This window comes from Cibotium barometz, chromosome 66 (assembly GCF_041138505.1).
Source record: "Cibotium barometz isolate CiBa-2024 chromosome 66, ASM4113850v1, whole genome shotgun sequence".
In the NCBI taxonomy this organism is placed as follows: Eukaryota; Viridiplantae; Streptophyta; class Polypodiopsida; order Cyatheales; family Cibotiaceae; genus Cibotium; species Cibotium barometz.
Window position 1 is genome coordinate 509,630 of NC_141111.1, and position 21,350 is coordinate 530,979.

The window sequence follows — 21,350 nt, forward strand, 5'->3', positions numbered from 1 at the left end:
AGCTTACGCGAGCATCCTGGGGAAATGAAAGAATGAGTACTGCCTGAATCAATCAAAAGCTTAAAAGGCTTACCCTGATACTCAGCTGGAGTATGGATGACTGAGAATTGGCAATTTGGCCCTTGGTTTTCAATTGCTACATAGATCTGTCCTCTTTCCTCTTCCACTACTTCTGCTATTGTGACTGATCTGGCTGCTGCAGTCTGCTGAGGCGAAACTCTTTCTCTTTGGTTGCCCCAATTCTGGGAATGAGTTTTGAGGCTACTCTGGACAAAGGCAGATGGTTGAGATGGAGTTCTCCTGGGATTGCCCTGATTTTAAGGAGATGGACCCTGATTTGACTGATAGGAAGGGGGTGGTCTCTACACTCTCGGTCCTTGACTTCCCTATCCCCTCCTTGACATGGCAGGAGTCGGGCAGTCTTTCAGCTGGTGACCAAAACCAAAACACCGGTTCTCACTTCTAAGCTCATCCCTCTAAATCCTTGAAAGAGGTGGGACTCCTGAGAAAGTGTTCTATGGGAAGGGTCTTCCTTCACTTCTGAATCTCCCAGTATCCTGATTTTGAATTGGGCCTTGCTACCTTTTTGGGGGAGGAAAGTTTGAAGTACTTCCCAAGGTTTGGAATCTTTTAAAGTTCGAGGGTGCAGGCTTTGGCGGGACCTTAACAACAAAGGCTTTGGCAAAGTCCTTTGCTATTCTTATAGCTTTGGCCATTGAGACAGGTTTGGCATTCTTCACTAAGGTGTCCAATGGCTCGTTCATTCCTCAAATGAATCTCGCCTTAGCTGCTCTTCATCCAATTGCGGGGATTATTTGAGGAGAAGGGCAAAAGCTTGATGGTACTCTTCACTTGTCTGGCTATCCTACTTTAGTTCCAAGAACTCATTCATTTTAGTTTTTCAAGGAAGCCCGATGGTGGCGGACAAAACCTCTTTCTGAGGTAAGCTTTAAGATCGGTCGAGGTTTGGGTATTCTGGTCGAGACGGTTAGTCTCGCAGTGATTCCTCCAAGCGACCCTGGCCGTTCCCACAATCTTTAACCTGGCAAGAGCCATCTCTTGCTTCTCTCATTGTAGCCAGTTACATCAAAGTATTCTTCCATAGCCAGTTACATCAAAGTATTCTTCCATAGCCTCAATCCACTTCTCAACTACTTCACCTAACTGCTCCCCTTCATCCTTGAAGGATGTAAGGCTTTTCGAACATCCGGATCTAACTCTTCGTCATCGGTTAGAGGATCCGGTTGCCTTGCACGGGCCGCACGCCTCATGATTCTGACAAAACGAGATTTTTGTCAGCTTAATTCTGACAACAGATTTATGATTATTTAATTTTTGAGATTTTTCTTTAAACAAATAATTATTTCATCATACTTCTTGAAATAAGATTTACTCTGATAATTTCGTGTACGCATCCATAAAGAAGCGAAACTGCGAAGGCGACATGCCATGGTACACACGATTCATTACAAAAAGAGGTGCAATAATTCTACTTCTAGGGATAAAGTGGCTAAGAAGCCTAAAAACTCGGCATGAAATTCTGAAGTTCTGTTGTGAATGATCAAAGAGTTGAACATGCTGAACAAGCCCTAGCCTTATCAGAATCATGGCTAAGGAAATATTTTGCCTGAGCCTCTGACGCTGTGATTGGTATTGACATTAATACATGGAAATTTTGAGTTATGACATCTGTAATAACCAATAATTGTTTGTCAATGGATTGTTTTAAAAGTTAAAGTTTAAAGAGGAGTGTGTGCGTATCTGTATTCTAAAGCAAAAGCTAAGAAAGGCATTCAATTATGGGTGGGTGAGTACTTGTCTGGTTCTACCAATTCCAGTGGTTGGGCGGTGGCTAACCCATGGGCCGGATGGGGTTAGGCTAGAATCAGTATAGTTTTAATAACAAAATTGATTAATAAGAATACGTTTAGAACTTGAGTACTTAAATAAAAGCCTGAAGACTTCTCTAATGAATAGATCAACAGCTTTGCCTCATTCAATTAGGAAAAATGCGTTGATCCCTTCAAGTTAAGTCTGTAATAGTTTCCCTTCTATCTGGTTTATTCAGATGAAAGTTAGTTCAGTATCTTGACCTCGTTTTAGAAAAATTCGTTAAGAAAATGGTGGAATCGTCCCCGTTTTTTGGGCATGGAAAATTTTCTCGGCTTCGGTTTTTGGAATGACCACCACCAACTTAGTCTCATGCCCAGACATTCGAGGGTGAGGCCCCGAGTGGGAAACCCTGCCCGCACATGAGGGAGTTACTTTCGCTGCCAGCTACTACCGAGAATCCAGTGTGCGGAGGGGGCAGTGGGATCCTACACATTGTTTGCTAATATAACTTTGTATGGATGTGGAATAAAGTGGCTTCTGATCCCTTTCTTATGAAGAGATCGAGTCATTGTAAAGGTGGGAACCATAAAAGAAAAAGAAAATACTCATGCACATGTAAATCAAGAAGTCCATAGCCACAGCGTGTGTATCTCCATCATCATTCATGTATCATATGAATGTGATAAGAATATAGTAAAAGGAGTGGAGTATAAGCTATACCCAAAGAAGCCATCCTCACGTGAATGGTCATGAGGCAGCTCCCCTGAAATCCCAAGTGTGGTAGCTCTAAGAAGTGACACAAGGTTAATTATAAAATTATCCAAAGGCTCCCTTCTATGGGACACCACCTCTATTTATAGTCCTAACCAAAAACTACTCATAATCCCAATATTTACAACTATAACCATTAAAATAACTCTTCATTACAATCCATCCCATCCTATAGGATTTTTACCCCAAAATCAAGAAACTCACAAAAATGAAGTAGTCCGCACCTCCTTAGCTTCAATCTCCATGAGTAGGTCTTCAAAGCTTCATATGCTATCACATTTGGCCTCTTCCTTGGCTACAATTTCTCGCATATACTCTGAAATAACCTCCAAGTAGAAGTCATTAACAAACTCATGTTTTGAACATGTAGTGATACCCATACATCATCATAAAATTTAGTCATATGAACATGTAATAGGATAAAAACTACATGTGTGTACCAACTACCCATCATGCCAAACCATATGACCATTGAAGACTCCTAAAATGTAGGTGTGAAGACCACCAAAAGTGAAGTTATTAAAAATTCTAAAATTGCCCACAAATCAGTTAATATCATTAAGAGAATAAGCCTATGATCATGCAAAAAAGCCAAGGGTTTACACTCATAGACTCATCTTCAAGCATCCCTTTCCACTTAATAAGGAATTCTTCAATGGTTTGGTTCCTTAAAACTTTATCCCTTCTTCCCAACCGTTTTTTGGGAATGTATTGTATCTCCCCCTCTTCATCCAAAGGATGCAACCCTTCCTACACTTAAAGCTTTTTTCCCACATACCTATTGAGGTTGGATACATTAAATACATTAAGCATTCTTATAGTTTTGGGTAATTGAAGTTGGTATTCTACCTCTCCCACTATATTGATGATCATAAAAGGCCCATAGTATCTATGTGACAACTTGTTGCTAAGTCCACCTTTGAGAGATGAAGGTCTTGATTTTGGTAACTTCAAGAAGACATATTCTCCCTCATTTAACTCCTCATTCCTCCTATGTACATTGGCATAAGATTTCATCCCTCTTGTGCCTTCTTCATGTTATCCTTGCATTTTTTAATCAACCTTTGCATTCTCTTCATCTCTTCTTTTACATGAGGATTGATATCATCTTCTTTAAAATGCCTACAATGCTTCTTATCATCGAAGTATCAGGATGAGCCCTTTTAAAGCTCTGTATAGACAAGATTGCTTAACTCCATTAACTTGGTCTGACCCATTGATTAGGGTCGAGATCTCCAGCTTTGATGACATGGAGCAGCAGATGCAATCCGTTCGTAAAGATATTAAAGCTGCCCAGGATCGACAAAAGCAGTATGCAAATAAAAAGAGGACAGACAGAAAGTTTGAAGAAGCAGATATGGTCTTCGTTAGAGTACGACCCAAAAGAAGTTCTCTATCTCTCTCTTGGGAAGTACAAGAAGTTATCCCCCAGATATTGTGGACCATATCTGATTACAAAGAAAGTAGGTGACTTAGCCTACGAGCTTCTTCTGCCTCCTCATCTCAAAGCTCATAATGTATTTCATGTAAGCCTTCTAAAGAAATATGTGCCAAGCCCAAATCATGTACTTGATGATGAAATCCTAACCTCTTCAACCCAAGGGCAGATGGAACTCCAACCTGAAGAAATTCTTGATGTTCGAGAAAAGATTCTCAGGAACAAAATTCTCAGAGAATTATTGGTAAAATGGAAGTTCTATCCTTTTGAAGATGTCACCTAGGAGAATGAAGCCGATCTATTGCGAGATTACTCCCCCAGTTTGCGAGATTACTCCCCCAGTTTGTGAGATTACTCCCCCAGTTTGCGAGATGAGGGCATCTCACGTTTTTCAAGTGCGAGAGAATGTAAGATTCCTCCCCAGCCTCTCAAGATATCCAGCATCTTCCCCTGTAATCAAATCCCTCTTCAGAAATATAAAAGATCTTATTTCTACCAGTTTTGGCCTAGAGAGAGAAAATCTTCTAGAGAGTGGTAATTTAGTTTTTAAATATTTTTGAATATAAAAATACATCATCTTATTAAAATAAGTTTCCCTGAAATAGAAATTCAAAAAGATTTTCAGAAGGTGCATTAGAAATTAAGTATAATCTGTTCAAGAGGCATAAAAGGAAAATCTCCCAAAAATGAGTAAATACTCACATAAGATGAAGAGTTGACTAAGGACAAGGTTAATAGTTAAAAAAGATAGATATTTAGGTGAAATGATGCATTTTTGACACCTCAATATGGGGGAATTTCCCTCATGAAGGAGTCATCTATTTCACATGCTTGAATGAGTTTTAAACTCCCAAATAATGAGATATTTTTATCTCTCCTCTCTCCTATTTCAACTAGATCAAAAAGTGAGCAAAACTGACCCAAAAATGGTCAAAAATTGACCAAACTAATCTGGAAAATTCTAAAATCAGTTGGCTTGGTTAGAAGCTCAATTTTTCCTATAAAAAAAGCCTTTTCCTTTGTTGAAACTCAATAGTGTTTTACACTGTTACCCTGCCTCTCCCAAGTGCCAAAAACAGTGAATTTTACTCGTAATAATTCATTAGTTTTTGACCTTCCCTCTTCTAAAAGATTGGTGGCCACTCTTGTTTCAAACAAGAGTAGAACCCTCAAACCAGGAAAGCTCTCAAATTATCCATGTAAGTTGGAGATTCTTCTCTTTTCTATTTCTTTTATGGTTTTTTATGATTTTTGTCTTCTCTAAAATGAAATGATGTTATGCCTCATTGAAAAAAGGCATTCCCCTCTCTTCTTTAGTAAATCCAACCATTATTTATCCTAGATTAATGATTATTGGATGAAATCAAGTTTTTCATAATGTTCTCTTAAATAAGTAGAAAATGTTTACACTAGAATGATTTAAATACTCTTGGTGAACTTCTATTTATTTTTTGAAAGTTAAAAATTAAAAAATGGTTAACCATACAAAAGAGGTTATGGAAAAATTTTTCAAAAATTTAGAAATAAGCATTATCTTTTATTATTCTAAAAGAGTAATCCTTATGGTTTCTAAATTCTAAAAGTGTCATTTTCATGCATAGAAGATGCATTTTGATTATTTGCATAAAAGAATTTTATTTTTATTTCAAAAGTGTTACTTTTATCATTATTGATTTCTAGGCATAAAAGATTATTTTTTATTATAAAAGTGTTACTTTTATCATTATTGATTTTTATGCATAAAAGAATATTTTTTTATTATAAAAGTGTTACTTTTATCATTATTGATTTCTATGCATAAAAGTATGCATAAAAGAATATTTTTTTATTATAAAAGTGTTACTTTTATCATTATTGATTTCTATGCATAAAAGTATGCATAAAAGAATTTTTTTATTATAAAAGTGTTACTTTTATCATTATTGAATTTTATGCATAAAAGTATGCATAAAAGAAAATTGTTTTATTATAAAAGTGTTACTTTTATCATTATTGATTTCTATGCATAAAAGTATGCATAAAAGAATATTTTTTTAATTATAAAAATGTTACTTTTATCATTATTGATTTCTATGCATAAAAGTATGCATAAAAGAATATTTTTTTATTATAAAAGTGTTACTTTTATCATAAATGATTTTTATGCATAAACATATGCATAAAAGATATTTTTTATATTAAAAGTGTGATTTTAATCATAAATTATTTTTATGCATAAACATATGCATAAAAGATATTTTTTATATTAAAAGTGTGATTTTTATCATAAATGATTTTTATCCATAAACATATGCATAAAAGAAATTCTTTTATATTAAAAGAGGGATTTTCATCATAAATGATTTATATGTTTATATGCATAAAAGAAATTCTTTCATGATAATAGAGTGATTTTCAACATAAATGATTTTTCTGATGATAAAAGTGTGACTTTCATTAGAATTGGATTTTATGCATAATTAGATGCATATAGAATCTTTATATAATTACATAAGGGTTCTCCTTAATCCTCTATTTAATTTCCGTAAAAATTAGAAAAATGAATAAGTAGATATTCTGTGAGAAGAAATGCTACCGTTTCATATTCACTAAGATGGTAATGAGAAAATTCAATTAAACTATCGAAGTCGGAGATCGAGATAAATGATTATTTTATTCCTCAAATAATAGAGGGTTCTAACCAGGCGATGCACGGGCCACGGGAACACGGATTATGGAAGGAGGCCGGAAGCAATGAACGCGAGAGAGCGGGATTGTAGCCATGGGAACATAAAGACGCACATAATTTTTCCATATTTTTGTGCCGAAGTGCAATGTAAATTGTTTTAGGCCAATGTGGGTTCTAAATGAGAGTTCTAAGTGTATTAAGCAAGGCTCACTTATGGGGTTGTCTGCCCATGTGTGAAAGAGGCCTAGGGTTAGGGTTATTGGCATCTCTACAAAAGAGATGTTAGCTAAAGAAAGTGGACTTTTTTGCCATTCTCATAAGCTATTGAGTGAAGCTCTTGAGCTCTCAATCTATGGCAGCTCTCTAACTCTCTCTCTATTGTACTCTAATGAGCATCAAGCTCCAATGAGTATAGCTCCACTTCTTTCTCTTAATATGTTTTAGCATCATTGAAGTAGATTAATCTATGATTAATTGAATGCTTCTTTCTTTCTCTTGTGTATGCTGCATGCTTGTAGTGTGTGTGTGTAGTGTGTAGTCTCCATTGATGCAAGCTCTTGCCCACTTCATTGGCAATGAGTTATAAAGCTTCTTTTGGCTTGGTCTAAAAAAGGATGTACTTAATCATGTACGTCAATGTCTGACATGCCAAAAAGTCAAAGCTAAAAGAGTAAAAATGCCTAGGAAGTTACATCTATTGGACATCCCCCTAGATGAAGTGGGAATGTGTCAGTATAGACTTTATTACTCGATTACTTTCAGTGCAATCAGGTTACAACTCCATTTTCGTAGTAGTTGATAGACTAACCAAAGTTGCCCATCTGATCCCAGTAAAAGAAACCTATACTGCAATGGATGTGGCCAGAGTGTTCCTCAAAGAAATCTTCAGATTACATGCCCTACCCAAGAGAATAGTAAGTGATCAAGATCCCAAATTTACTTCAAGGTTCTGGACTGCATTTTTCGAAGCAGTGGGAACTTCCTTGGATCTCAGCACAGCTTATCACCCTGAGACCGATGGTCAAACTAAAAGGGTAAACCAAGTAATCGAAGATATACTTCGGTCATGCTGTGGTGGCAGGGAACTTAAGAAATGGCTAAGCTATCTACACCTAGTCCAGTTTGCCTACAATGCTTCTTATCCATCGAAGTATCGGGATGAGCCCTTTTAAAGCTCTGTATAGATAAGATTGCTTAACTCCATTAACTTGGTCTGACCTATTGATTAGGGTCGAGATCTCCAAATAGATGCTTGATGACATGGAGCAGCAGATGCAATCCATTCGTAAAGATATTAAAGCTGCCCAGGATCGACAGAAGCAGTATGCAAATAAAAAGAGGACAGATAGAAAGTTTGAAGAAGCAGATATGGTCTTCGTTAAAGTACGACCCAAAAGAAGTTCTCTATCTCTTGGGAAGTACAAGAAGTTATCCCCCAGATATTGTGGACCATATCTGATTACAAAGAAAGTAGGTGACTTAGCCTACGATCTTCTTCTACCTCCTCATCTCAAAGCTCATAATGTATTTCATGTAAGCCTTCTAAAGAAATATGTGCCAAGCCCAAATCATGTACTTGATGATGAAATCCTAACCTCTTCAACCCAAGGACAGATGGAACTCCAACCTGAAGAAATTCTTGATGTTCGAAAAAAGATTCTCAAGAATAGAATTCTCAGAGAATTATTGGTAAAATGGAAGTTCTATCCTTTTGAAGATGCCACCTGGGAGAATCAAGCCGATCTATTGTGAGATTACTCCCAGTTTGCGAGATGAGGGCATCTCACATTTTTCAAGTGGGAGAGAATGTAAGATTCCTTCCCAGCCTCTCAAGATGTCCAGCATCTTCCCCTGTAATCAAACCCCTCTTCAGAAATATAAAAGATCTTATTTCTACCAGTTTTGGCCTAGAGAGAGAAAATCTTCTAGAGAGTGGTAATTTAGTTTTTAAATATTTTTGAATATAAAAATATATCATCTTATTAAAATAAGTTTCCCTGAAACAGAAATTCAAAAAGATTTTCAGAAGGTGCATTAGAAATTAAGTATAATCTGTTCAAGAGGCATTATCCTGGGAGTGAAGATTTTTTCAAAATTTTAAATTAAGGTTCCTATGGACCAATAAGATTCATCCAAATGTAGGGAGGAGATAAATATAAGAATAAAAGGAAAATCTCCCAAAAATGAGTAAATACTCACATAAGATGAAGAGTTGACTAAGGACAAGGTTAATAGTTAAAAAAGATAGATATTTAGGTGAAATGATGCATTTTTGACACCTTAGTATGGGGAAATTTTCCTCATGAAGGAGGCATCTATTTCACATGCTTAAATGAGTTTTAAACTCCCAAATAATGAGATATTTTTATCTCTCCTCTCTCCTGTTTCAACTAGATCAAAAAGTGAGCAAAACTAACCCAAAAATGGTCAAAAATTGACCAAACTAATCTAGAAAATTCTAGAATCAGTTGGCTTGGTTAGAAGCTCAATTTTTCCTATAAAAAAAGCCTTCCCCTTTGTTGAAACTCAATAGTGTTTTGCAATGTTACCCTGCCTCTCCCAAGTGTCAAAAACAGTGAATTTTACTCATAATTCATTAGTTTTTGACCTTCCTTCTTCTAAAAGATTGGTGGCCACTCTTGTTTCAAACAAGAGTAGAACCCTCAAACCATCAAGCCAAAGGAAAGCTCTCAAATTATCCATGTAAGTTGGAGATTCTTCTCTTTTCTATTTCTTTTATGGTTTTTTATGATTTTTGTCTTCTCTAAAATGAAATGATGTTAATATGCCTCATTGAAAAAAGGCATTCCCCTCTCTTCTTTAGTAAATCCAACCATTCTTTATCCTAGATTAATGATTATTGGATGAAATCAAGTTTTTCATAATGTTCTCTTAAATAAGTAGAAAATGTTTACACTAGAATGATTTAAATACTCTTGGTGAACTTCTAATTAATTTTTGAAAGTTAAAATTTGCAAAATGGTCAACCATACAAAGGAGGTTATGGCAAAATTTTTCAAAAATTTAGAAATAAGCATTATCTTTTATTATTCTAAAAGAGTAATCCTTATGGTTTCTAAATTCTAAAAGTGTCATTTTCATGCATAGAAGATGCATTTTGATTATTTGCATAAAAGAAATTTATTTTTATTTTAAAAGTGTTACTTTTATCATTATTGATTTCTATGCATAAAAGTATGCATAAAAGATTATTTTTTATTATAAAAGTGTTACTTTTATCATTATTGATTTTTTTGCATAAAAGAATATTTTTTTATTATAAAAGTATTACTTTTATCATTATTGATTTCTATGCATAAAAGTATGCATAAAAGAATATTTTTTTATTATAAAAGTGTTACTTTTATCATTATTGATTTCTATGCATAAAAGTATGCATAAAAGAATTTTTTTTATTATAAAAGTGTTACTTTTATCATTATTGATTTTTATGCATAGAAGTATGCATAAAAGAAAATTGTTTTATTATAAAAGTGTTACTTTTATCATTATTGATTTCTATGCATAAAAGTATGCATAAAAGATTTTTTTTTAATTATAAAAGTGTTACTTTTATCATTATTGATTTCTATGCATAAAAGTATGCATAAAAGAATATTTTTTTATTATAAAAGTGTTACTTTTATCATAAATGATTTTTATGCATAAACATATGCATAAAAGATATTTTTTTATATTAAAAGTGTGATTTTCATCATAAATTATTTTTATGCATAAACATATCCATAAAAGATATTTTTTATTGAAAGTGTGATTTTTATCATAAATGATTTTTATGCATAAAAGAAATTCTTTTATATTAAAAGAGGGATTTTCATCATAAATGATTTATATGTTTATATGCATAAACATAAGCGTAAAAGAAATTCTTTCATGATAATAGAGTGATTTTCAACATAAATGATTTTTTTGATTATAAAAGTGTGACTTTCATCAAAATTAGATTTTATGCATAATTAGATGCATATAGAATCTTTATATAATTACATAAGGGTTCTCCTTAATCCTCTATTTAATTTTCATAAAAATTAGAAAAATGAATAAGTAGATAAACTGTGAGAAGAAATGCTACCGTTTCATATTCACTAAGATGGTAATGAGAAAATTCAATTAAACTATCGAAGTCGGAGATCGAGATAAATGATTATTTTATTCCTCAAATAAGAAATTCATGTTTTAGAAATCTGTAAGCAAATATTTGTCGAACGAAATTTAGAAAAAGAGAAATTGAAATAGTACCTTTCGAGAAAGATAGTTTAGGAAGAACCTTTCTAGACCCAAACTCTGATTCAGACTATTTACCAAGACCTAATTCCTTCGTCAAATTCAATCAATGACGATGTAGAATTCAAGGAATTCTGTTTGGAATTCAGACCTGGATCTAGAAGTATTCGGATACGGCTTTAAGATTATTCATGGTTTTCAAACAAAATCAAAACTGAAAACTTACATAGAAACCTTGTTTTCTTAAAGGACTGTCTTACGCCAGAATGCTGGAGGGAGCATTTGGCATATATGTTTATCTAAGGGAAGTTCGATTGCAACAACAGCTAGCAGGGAGTTTTCGAGGGACAGCTCACGCGGCAAAAGCCTGCGTAGATCTTGACCAGCCTCTAGGTATGGTGAAAAATGGTGTGCTTCCGATACGATGGGCGAGGGCCGACGAAGCGGTCCCTGAGTGAAGTACCAAGACACCTAAGGAGGATCCTGGAGGGTTCTGACGAGGCGATGCACGGACTCGCGGTGCTTAGGACACCCATACGTATGTCAAGGAAGATATATATATATGTATGTTGATGAAGAGATTATTGTAATCTGTTAACTGGATCTCGTTTTGCTGACCAGCTAGTCCCAATGGAGAGTCCAGAGTGATACTGTTTTTATGAAACAAGGGATTGAATGGAAATTTTGAATTATGAAATTTGTGATCATATCTGTTTTGTCAATAGATTATTTTTATTAAAGTTTTAAAGAGGAGTGTGTGCATACCTATTTTCTAAAGCTAAAGTTAAGAAAGGCAGTTCAATTATGGGTGGGTGAGTACTTGTTTGGATCTACCGATTCCAATGGGCAGGGTGGTGGCTAACCCATGGGCCAAATGGGTAAAGGATAGTATAAAATTGATCTCGTTAGAAAAAAAAAATTCGTTAAGAAAATTCAAAAAGGTGGAATCGTCCCCGCTTTTCGAGCATGGAAAATTTTTCCAGTTTCGATTTTCGGAGTGACCACCAGCCTAGTCTCGTGCCCGGACATTCGTGGGCGAGGCCCCGAGTGAGAAACCGTCCCGCGTATGAGGGGACTGCTTCCGCTGTCAGCAGTTACCGGGAGTCCGGTGCACGGAGGGGACAGAGGGATCTCACAGAACCTTATAATCATTGTTAAGGGACAAAAAAAGCTAATAGAAACAATTCTTAAAATGGAGTTGGTTACATTACATCAGGTAAATTAGGCTTGGGATCTTCATCAAGCTTGGGATCCTGACTAGACTTGGCATCCTCATCAGACTTAGGTTCTTCATTGTTTGCCTCCCTACTAGGTCCCGTCTCAACCTCTGCAGTCTGCTTTTGGTCTATTTTCCTTCAAGCTTCGGCTCTGCCTCTTCAGCTTGCTCCACCTCATCAGCCTTGAAATGTTGACCTCCACATTGGACCTTGGCTCTGCCTCTATGTGCTCAGAGGGCTTTGCCTTGTCCCCTACAGCCTGAAGGAGCACCTTGACGTTTGCAGGATTGCATAATTTCGACTTGTTCTCCTCAGACATCTCTGTGCTATTCTTTAGTATTAATCGTATCATGGTCACTCTGTACCGCTCCACATAGTTACTATCATAATTCTGTAATGCGGTCTAAAAAAACAAAATTCACAATGTTAGACCGCAAATCTAGCTAAATCAATGTCCACCCAATGATTCTTCCACTTACCTTGGACATGAAGGGATTCATGGAGAAGAGACTCTGGAGAATATATTCTGCATGTATCATCGATCTCCACAGGAGTGTGAGTCTCCTTTCTTGGGCACTTGAACAGGCTTAACCACTGATTTGTACAGTTCATTGTCTCCATATAAGGAACCAAGAACATGAAGAAGCCTTTTTATATACCTGCATAATAAATATGCTTTCACAATAAGATACATTGCCAACTTCAAGGAGCCATAGATACTAGAGAAAGGTGCTTTGAATGTTTACTTACAGGCCTAACTCAGGATGTGATCTCCGTACTGAATTAAGAGTCCACATGATTCTCTTATGCAATTTTATAATGGCAAGGTTCCAATAGTTCCTGTAAGAGGCATAAATGTCTAAAACTAAGGCATCCAGGCTATCTATTAGATGTATATAACTAACAAGATAGAGGAGTAACATACCATGATTCATATGGAAAAATTAATACAGTAAGCTCCAACATGTTCAAATAGATGAACCACTTTTGAATCTCTTGCTGGGAAGTACTCCTTCTTCGTGTAGTAGCAATGGTGCCAGTTGTTGAGAGTTGAGAATAAACACCTCAGAGTGGCTCTCACGTGGAAGCTAGCACTTTATTAAACTGCAAAAACAAGGGTAACTCATTGAGGAAAAAGGGAAGAACTAGAGACGGAAATACCATATCATCCAGAAAATGCAATTTGGATACCTACTTTAAACAGACGTATAGGATAGTATCTGTGATTTGTGATGTCCTCTCCATCAAAGTTCTGACATCCACCACGATGTCAAGGGAGAGCTGTCGCTCACCATCTTCCATATTCACAAAAGAAAAAAATGCCCCTTTGCAAGCTCCTTAGTATCTCCAGGTTGGCTAACTCCAACTCTTCTATTTCTTTGATGTATTGTTCATGGAGATTCTTTGGGTTCGATTTTACTTGTTAATCCTTGTCTTTTCTTGCCTTCTGCTCCTCCTCCTGTCTGGCATCCTGTTTTGCCCTGGCTCTTATGTTAATATCATGTGTAATATCTACAATTTTTATTTTATCCTAAGGAGCTCTTGCTGGTGGAATCATGAGGATGTTTTTCATTTTCGGGTCTATAATCTCTACAAGGTGTAGAAGCTTCTCATACCTCCACGTAAGCCTCTTCAGTGTCTCACTATCCTTGGGAATTATAGTCATCCTATGTGCATGGGCACACACAACACACAGGTCATTGAAGTACTCTACGAGAAAGTCTTCAGAAGCCTCCTGTAGAGAGAGCAAGGCTATCCTCTTCCACCTTATGGGTAGGCTCCAGTTCTCACATATAGACCTACACACCCGCTAGAATGGGAGCTTGTGAACACATAACTCCACACAATTCTGCACCTTCTTGATCTCCTTCAGAATGTAGAAGTTCTGTGAGAATCTCCTTATTCTTGCCTGCTTCAGAATATGAACAAGTTTTCCTTTCCTTGGCTTCTTCTCTGAGAGGCAGCCTTTGCTGCCAATCCAGGTCCCTTACCCTGTCTCCTTGCAGTGGCCTTTGTTCTCGCCATGATCTACCAATCAGCCTGGTAGAAAGAGACATAAATCAACCTCTCTCTCTCTCTCTCTCTCTCTCTCTCTCTCTCTCTCTCTCTCTCTCTCTAAGTGTGTGTGTGCATGTGTGTGTGCGTGCATGCGTGCATGTGTGTGTGTGTGTGTGTGTGTGTGTGTTTCTGTATGTCCAGTGCAATTTGGCGCGATATCAAACAAGTGTTAGACATGCAAGTGCCAAACCGCAAAATACTTGTGTGTGTGTGTGTGTGTGTGTGTGTGTTTCTGTGTATGTCCAGTGCGATTTGGCACGATATCAAACAAGCGTTAGACATGCAAGCGCCATATCGCGCCAAACCGTAAAATACCTCTGTGTGTGTGTGTGTGTGTGTGTTTGTGGATGTCATGTAAGTGTATATGTGTGTGTGTATTTGTGGATGTCATGTAAGTGTATGTGTGTGTGTATGTGTTTGCGGTTTGGCACAAGAGAGCTCTTCACAGTTTGGCTTCAAAGCACCTTATCGCACGCCTGGAACATAAACCATGGAAAAGTTGATTCTTACATTTTACTTCTCCCATGAATGGATGCCAAAGAGTTCATAAAGATCACATCTCTATCCAATAGATTGAAGATAATAAGACTCCAATGGCCTCTGTGATAATATGAATACTGAAATTAGTTATGAATACTGTCATGTCTATTAGATAATTGAGTATGAGTCTTACACTTCAACATAAGGGTATACAATGAAATTGCAGGTAAGCATATCAAAGTTTTTGAGAAAACTTGCAAGATCCCCTTGCCTATTGAAAAGGCACTGTGTAACAAGGGGATCAAGAATGGTCACTTGCACAGACATTGATTCATGAAGATCCCTCATAAGACATCTGGAGACACAAACAAAACATGTCAACAAAATATGGAGTCTGAGAAATTCATCAAGAAAACAAAAGCAAATCCACACAAACCTCAGACAGATGAAGAGGACTGTGTCAGATATCTCAATATTGTGATTCACAAGCATACTTATGTCCTCAGGGGCAATGTCACAATAAACCTCATCCTCTCCATGCATGGACACATCTACTATCATTTGACCTGTCACATTCTGATAAAGCTCTGAATTGGATGCATGGAGAATTTCAGCTTGCTGAGAAAGAATGACATCCTCTGAAATCTTCTCCTGCTCTCTCTCTTTTTCAACTTCTTCTTTGATATCCTGAGCTTTTCTTGTATCATAAGAATGAGAAATATCTTCAATAACAACTGATTGCTTGGGTTGCCTTGTTGGAGGGATATTAAGAATTTCAAAAGCTCTCATATCTTGACTTGGAATAGGCTAAGCTTTGTCAAACTTATATCTAAGTCTGGACACAAGCACAAAATCTTTGCTCATAAGAGTGATCCTATGAGCAAATGCAGCAGCAATGTAGCCATCATTCATAAAGTCGATTAAAAAATCTTCAGAAGCCTCTTGAAGACACATGAGGGCCTGGGTCTCCCATCGCACTTTCTGAAGATTTGTGTTTCTCATTTTGCCAACTAACCTTTCTGATATGTCCCTGACAACTCGAGTAAATGGCAGTCGAGGGATGAGAAGACTAGTAGATTTCTGTGCTGCTCTTATCTCTCTTAAGGACTTCACCTGATAATTCAATCTCTTTCTTGCTGTCGCCCTCGCACGAGGCTTTGGAAGAGGCCTTTCTTGTTTGGAAGGTCCTGGTTTGTCCTCAGCTTTTTCAGTCTCCAAAGGTGGGTAGACTTTCCTTGCAGTCTGTTTTGTCCTTGCCATTGAAGCTTAAAAAAAGAGACCAGATGAAGAGATTTGTATAATAGAACAAAAAAATAAGGTGGCCCGAACGAAGCGATAGAGCGAATCCAAATATAATGGAAAGTGAATATCGCTTGATTCAGGAAATAAAAAAAAGTAGAAGTCCCGAACGAAGCGATGAGGGCAATCCAAAAATCTCGGATGAGCGTAATCGCTTGATTCGGGCAGGAAATGTGCAATCGCTTGATATGGGAAAGGACGGAACGAAGCGATTAAAGGATTCCAAATGTCCTAAAAATGTGCAATCGCTTGATATGGGAAAGAAATGAAAAAGTAGGTTTGGGGAAATAAGATTGCCTGTTTTTGCTTGATACAGTGTCAGAGAAAAATATGAATATTTTCAACAAAATTAACTTTTTATACCTCGGATATGTCGTACAAAAGACCGTTGGGTACACGTGCCATGTAATCATTATTGCCACATGGAATAAACGGTCACTATTTAAGGTGTTTTAATCACGCTACATATATTTTTCAAAACTCTCTTTCAATTTTTTTCCCCAGTTTTGGACCACTTATTTGCGTCAAATCAAGCTGTGCACCGTATTCTCTTCCTAGCCCTATTTTGCAAAACTCAATATTTATTTTGGGACCTTGGAATTGCCGAAGCCCGCACCAACGATAGAGGCATTCCAATTATTTTGGACCTTTCATTTTCGCTTCGTTCGGGCTCATCAGAATTTTTCAGGCATTTTTCTCAAATATCTCAATGAGTAAAAGTGTTGCGGGTCGACATGAACTTGTTGAAGAAAGCCCAAGTGAGAAACTCTTGAATGCTATTTTGCAAGATGGTCATGATATGAAGATATACGTTGATGCAGTGGAGATATTCAATCCAAGGTTTTCTCTTTCAGATGTTTTGTTGAAGCTAAAGGACATTCTTGAAGATGAGTACAAGCAATTTGAAATGTCAATTCAAGCTCATTGTTTTCGTATCGGAGGCCATGATTTTTGTCACCTTCCAGATTTTACACAGCTGTCTGTGGAGAAAGCCAAAGTTACAAAGAGGTTCAGTAGATTTTCAAATAGAACCTCTTTCACATGCCCTTCATCCATTTCTTGTCCAATCCATAAAAAGCATTGCAACCTTGTCCCCAAGGATGTCTCCTTTCTTTTCTTCCTATTTTTGAAAGCAGAAATACAGGATAAAGAGCAACAACCAGAAATTGATGCAGAGAATGAGGAAGAAAACTTAAATGTCACCACAGTTTCAAAGTTAGAGAAATGCGAGATTTTAGAAGAGGAAGAAATTGATGTTCAAGCTGAGGAGAGAGAAAGTGCCAATCTTGATGTTGCAGAATTTAGGGCTTTCACTATTACTGAAGAGTCCTCAGAGGAAGCAAGCATATCTGAATCCTCTGTTACTCTTCCAAACCTTCTTTTCTTCTATATCAATGAGAAAGATTTTATTCCTCTGTCCTATCTTCAATGTCTCTTCAATATCAGAGAAGACTACTGTATTGCAGCAATTTCAGAAGCTTGTGAAGTGGCCAAAGACTTTATTGATACAGAAGTAGAGTCAAAGGAAGAGTTTTTGGCACTTGATTTGCAAACATCTGACAACTCATTTATCCCTGCTAATGATGCACTTGCCTTGTGCCTTAAAAAAGTGGAAGAGGGGAAACCTTCCTTGAGTGATGAGGATTTTGAGAACAGGCTTATTGAGTTAGGTATTGAGTCTTTTGGCAGAGATTTCAAGCTTCAGGCAGATTCTGATAAAGTGGAAAGGGTTGGCTCATGCAACTTGATGAAAGACAAAGTAGTAATTGAGGATGAGTTGCAGAAGGTAGCTTCCATTTAATCTTTTGTAAAATGTTATTGTGATTGTAATTTTTTTAAATTGAGGTTTTTGTCTTGCAGATTGAATTGCTTGATAAGGATGATTTTCTAGGAAGAGCTAGAGGCAGCAGAGTGAAATCTACAGACACTAGGTCAAGAAGGCCTTCATCTGCTCTCATGCACTACTTGCCTACATTGGATAAGGCTGTGTTCTGTGCATTCCACATGAACTTCTCTGAAGATGCTAAGTTGCCAATATTTGCCTTGAAGGTGTTGTCAAGGTTCATGGGATATACTCCCCTTCAAATAAATGCTAACAAGGTTTTGCTTCTAGAGAGAGCTGCTGCTCTTAGAATCTTTGGATATGCTACAGGTTTCAATGCCTCAAGAGCAGGATACTTTCTTTGCTACTCTAGCTATGCAGCTGCAGGTTTCAATGCCTCAAGAGCAGGATACTTTCTTTGCTACTCTAGCTATGCAGCTGCAGCTGAGGTGTCAGATATCAATCTTCTTGGAGGTTATAGAAGGAGAAAATTTTTGAGATACAGAGGTGACATGCCAAGTAGTCCCAAGAGAATCAAAAACTAATGTACACAATATTTTGCAAGGACCGATTATATTTCAACAAATATTTTGTTAGAGGTACAAATGTGTTAGTAATCATTAGTCTCTTTCTTGAGGTGTTGGTGTAGTTTCAGATTGCTGGGTCTTTGATCTCATCCTTTGTAATTGCCTCCTGTAGAACCAATTGAATAATTCTTTAAGTGCATTGCTTCTTCTTTGTCCACCTCCTCCTCTTCGGGTACATCTAAAAAAGGAAGTTCTCGCTTGATAATGAGACTTTTCCATTCCTTGTGTATTCCATGTTGCAAGTGGTCCTTCTGTAGCAAAATATGGTCCATGCAAGTAAAGAATATGCTACAAAGACAATTTTTGTTAGTACATTTAAGAAATTACAAGTAATAAGTCTGGACACACCAATTTATAACTGTTTTGATAAGTCTGAACACTCACCAAGTAATAAGTTATGTCTTTTTCTCCCCAGGCATCTATGATAGCTTTGATCAAAAGCTTTATTGCTTTTTTGAAATCATCTGCATAAGTATTTGAACCAACTTGTTGTCTAAGGACTTTGAAAAAATTGTCGAGTTTTTTCCAAACTTCCATACGTTTGTTGGCTACATCTGGTCTACTTTTGACATTTGTGGTGATGACACATAGCTGTTTCCAACAGTTCCACATTGCGTTGACTTGTTTGGTGTCATGGTTGCTCAAAAATCTTCTCGCTTTTGCTCCTCCCATTGAAACATCTTGCAGAACATCACCTGTACCTCCAGAAAGAACAGGATCTTTTTTAAGATGCACTTCCCCACCATGAAAACCCATTTGAGAGAGCAAGGCTTCGCACTTTCCTATGCACTCATTTGCAAGTTTAGTCGGCTTAATAGAATATGCATAGTCCAGATGAAGTCTTAGCAATTTGTCCAAGATTCTTATCTCTGCATGCAATGTACATATATGCACATTTTTCAAATGTATTGGTAGAATTGGATCCCATATTTTAATAGAAGTTGGATAATCGACAACATTCACATTATTTCTGGATGGTGGTTTTTCAATCTCATTTTTTGCAAGCCATTCTCTTGTCCCTGTGCTTGCCATGCAATAAAGACATGGATATTTGGTATTTGCTCCTCCACATACACCAAACATACACTTCAAGGCCTTGAGGTCGGCACTCAAATGCCATTCCACAATGAAATCACCTATGTCGTCAACATGAAGGTGTTCACCTGTATTTTGGCATTGAATAACTGAAGGAATGTCTGTTTGTGAGAAGAGACACTTTAATGTTTCATGACTCTCTACTGGTACCTGAGCTGATCCAATCCACCATAGCTCCATTTCTGATTGAGTTTTGTGGTATGGAGAATCAAGCTTACCTTGACTATAGTCCAATGCTTTATTCATTAGGGATATAGATATTCTTTTCATTTTTTGACATTTTTGGATTTGAGCTTCATCTAATTTTAAAACAAATACAAGTTTTCCTTCACAATCTATTTCTCTTATGTTGTAATATCTCACCGTAAAAGATTGGACTTTTCTAATGTTCATCCAAATATTATTATAAACGTTGTATTCAAAAGATGATTTTTTTTTTTGTCTCTCATATGGCATTGTTCCCTCAATATGGAAATACTCTCCGAAATGTTTAGAAATTTCCTCATTTAACAGAGTTCTATATTTTCCAACATTGTGAGGTCTAGGCAACCCAAAAGCTTTGATTTTGTAATACTTAAGGACCCTGAACCAGGTTTTAGAGATGGCTCTGTATCCCTTTCTACTCACTCCCACTGTGTCACAAACTTCTTGCATTTGGGAAGGCTGGACTAATAAGTCCATATCTTTTAATAGATGTTGAAAGACCAGTTTTTTTGAGTTTGATTTTCAGGAAGTTCTAAAAGTTTCAAGATATCCGACCTATTCATAAGCTCATTCAAAAATCTTACCCTTTCCTGAGCATTAGGCATGTCAAATCCTAGAAGGTTAGTAACATGATCTCTTACAAGTTTTAACCTTTTTTTTCTTTGTCCAGATCTCTCTGTTAAGTTAACTACATCCCGCATTCGTTTTACTCGTGCTCTTAATCCTATTGGAGTTTCTTTTAAGGTTTTCAATTGATCATTTTCTTGTTTCAAAGACACTATTTTGTTTTCAAGTTCTATAATTTTTGTTGCATTCAAAGATGAAGTATTTTGAAGATATGTAGTATATTCTGCATAATAAATATGTGATTGAGATAGTCTTGAACTATAACCAAGTAAGCCATCCTCCCCATCACCGACAAATCTAATCAAATCATGTGGTGTGTGAAAAGAAGGATACCTTCCTGTTTTGGGATCCGGTGGATATAGACTTCCATCTGTCCCATAGGTCAATATGCTTCTTTCCTTCGTTGCGAAGATGTTGAGCTTCATTTGCATATGAAAGGGATCTTTGGTAGACACTCCGTGTAGTTGCATACTCTTGGTTGAGCTTGATATTTAAATGAAACTTACGATTAGATGTATCACTCATTACTAACAGAGCAAAAAATATAAGCAGAGCTATTAGATCATGAGAGACACAGAAGAATGAGAATGAGATGTAGCTTGTGAAATTTTTAGAGAAGCAGAGGAGTGAAATTTTTTTGGAGAATGGATAAGAGTGCGTTTGGAGAGAATGGTCATTTTGCCGCGTAGTCACTAAAAGAGGACAAATTTTGAGACGAGCCATTAAAGAGTAGCATGAAAACGATATATTTTTTTAGATTTTAAAATATGCACTTAGATACGTATTCAATCAGATAGATACGCTTTAAATACCCAAAACGGCTAAATTTGGAGCCGTTTTGACCGTCAACATTCTACTAATTAGCAAGTTAGCGAAATTCCTTACACAGTCCATTTTGAGACGTTTTTGGTCCTAATGAATAGAGTTAGCGAAATTCCTTACACAGCCCATTTTGAGACGTTTTTGGTCCTAATGAATAGAGATAGGTCATTAGGGGGTGGTCTTA

At 36.6% G+C, this 21,350-nt stretch overlaps 1 protein-coding gene and 1 long non-coding RNA gene across 2 annotated transcripts in view; both read right to left on the bottom strand.

Annotated features, from left to right (window-relative positions):
* The window catches only part of LOC147602642 (pentatricopeptide repeat-containing protein At3g16610-like), a 255,088-nt gene that overhangs the window by 96,804 nt on the left and 136,934 nt on the right, over positions 1–21,350 (bottom strand). The gene's annotated exons all lie outside the window — the stretch shown is intronic.
* On the bottom strand, positions 12,668–13,489 carry LOC147602644 (uncharacterized). Its single transcript, XR_015265760.1, has 4 exons — positions 13,368–13,489; positions 13,098–13,276; positions 12,923–13,012; positions 12,668–12,831 (listed from the first exon to the last, which is right to left on the bottom strand). It is a non-coding gene; the product is annotated as an uncharacterized LOC147602644 (long non-coding RNA).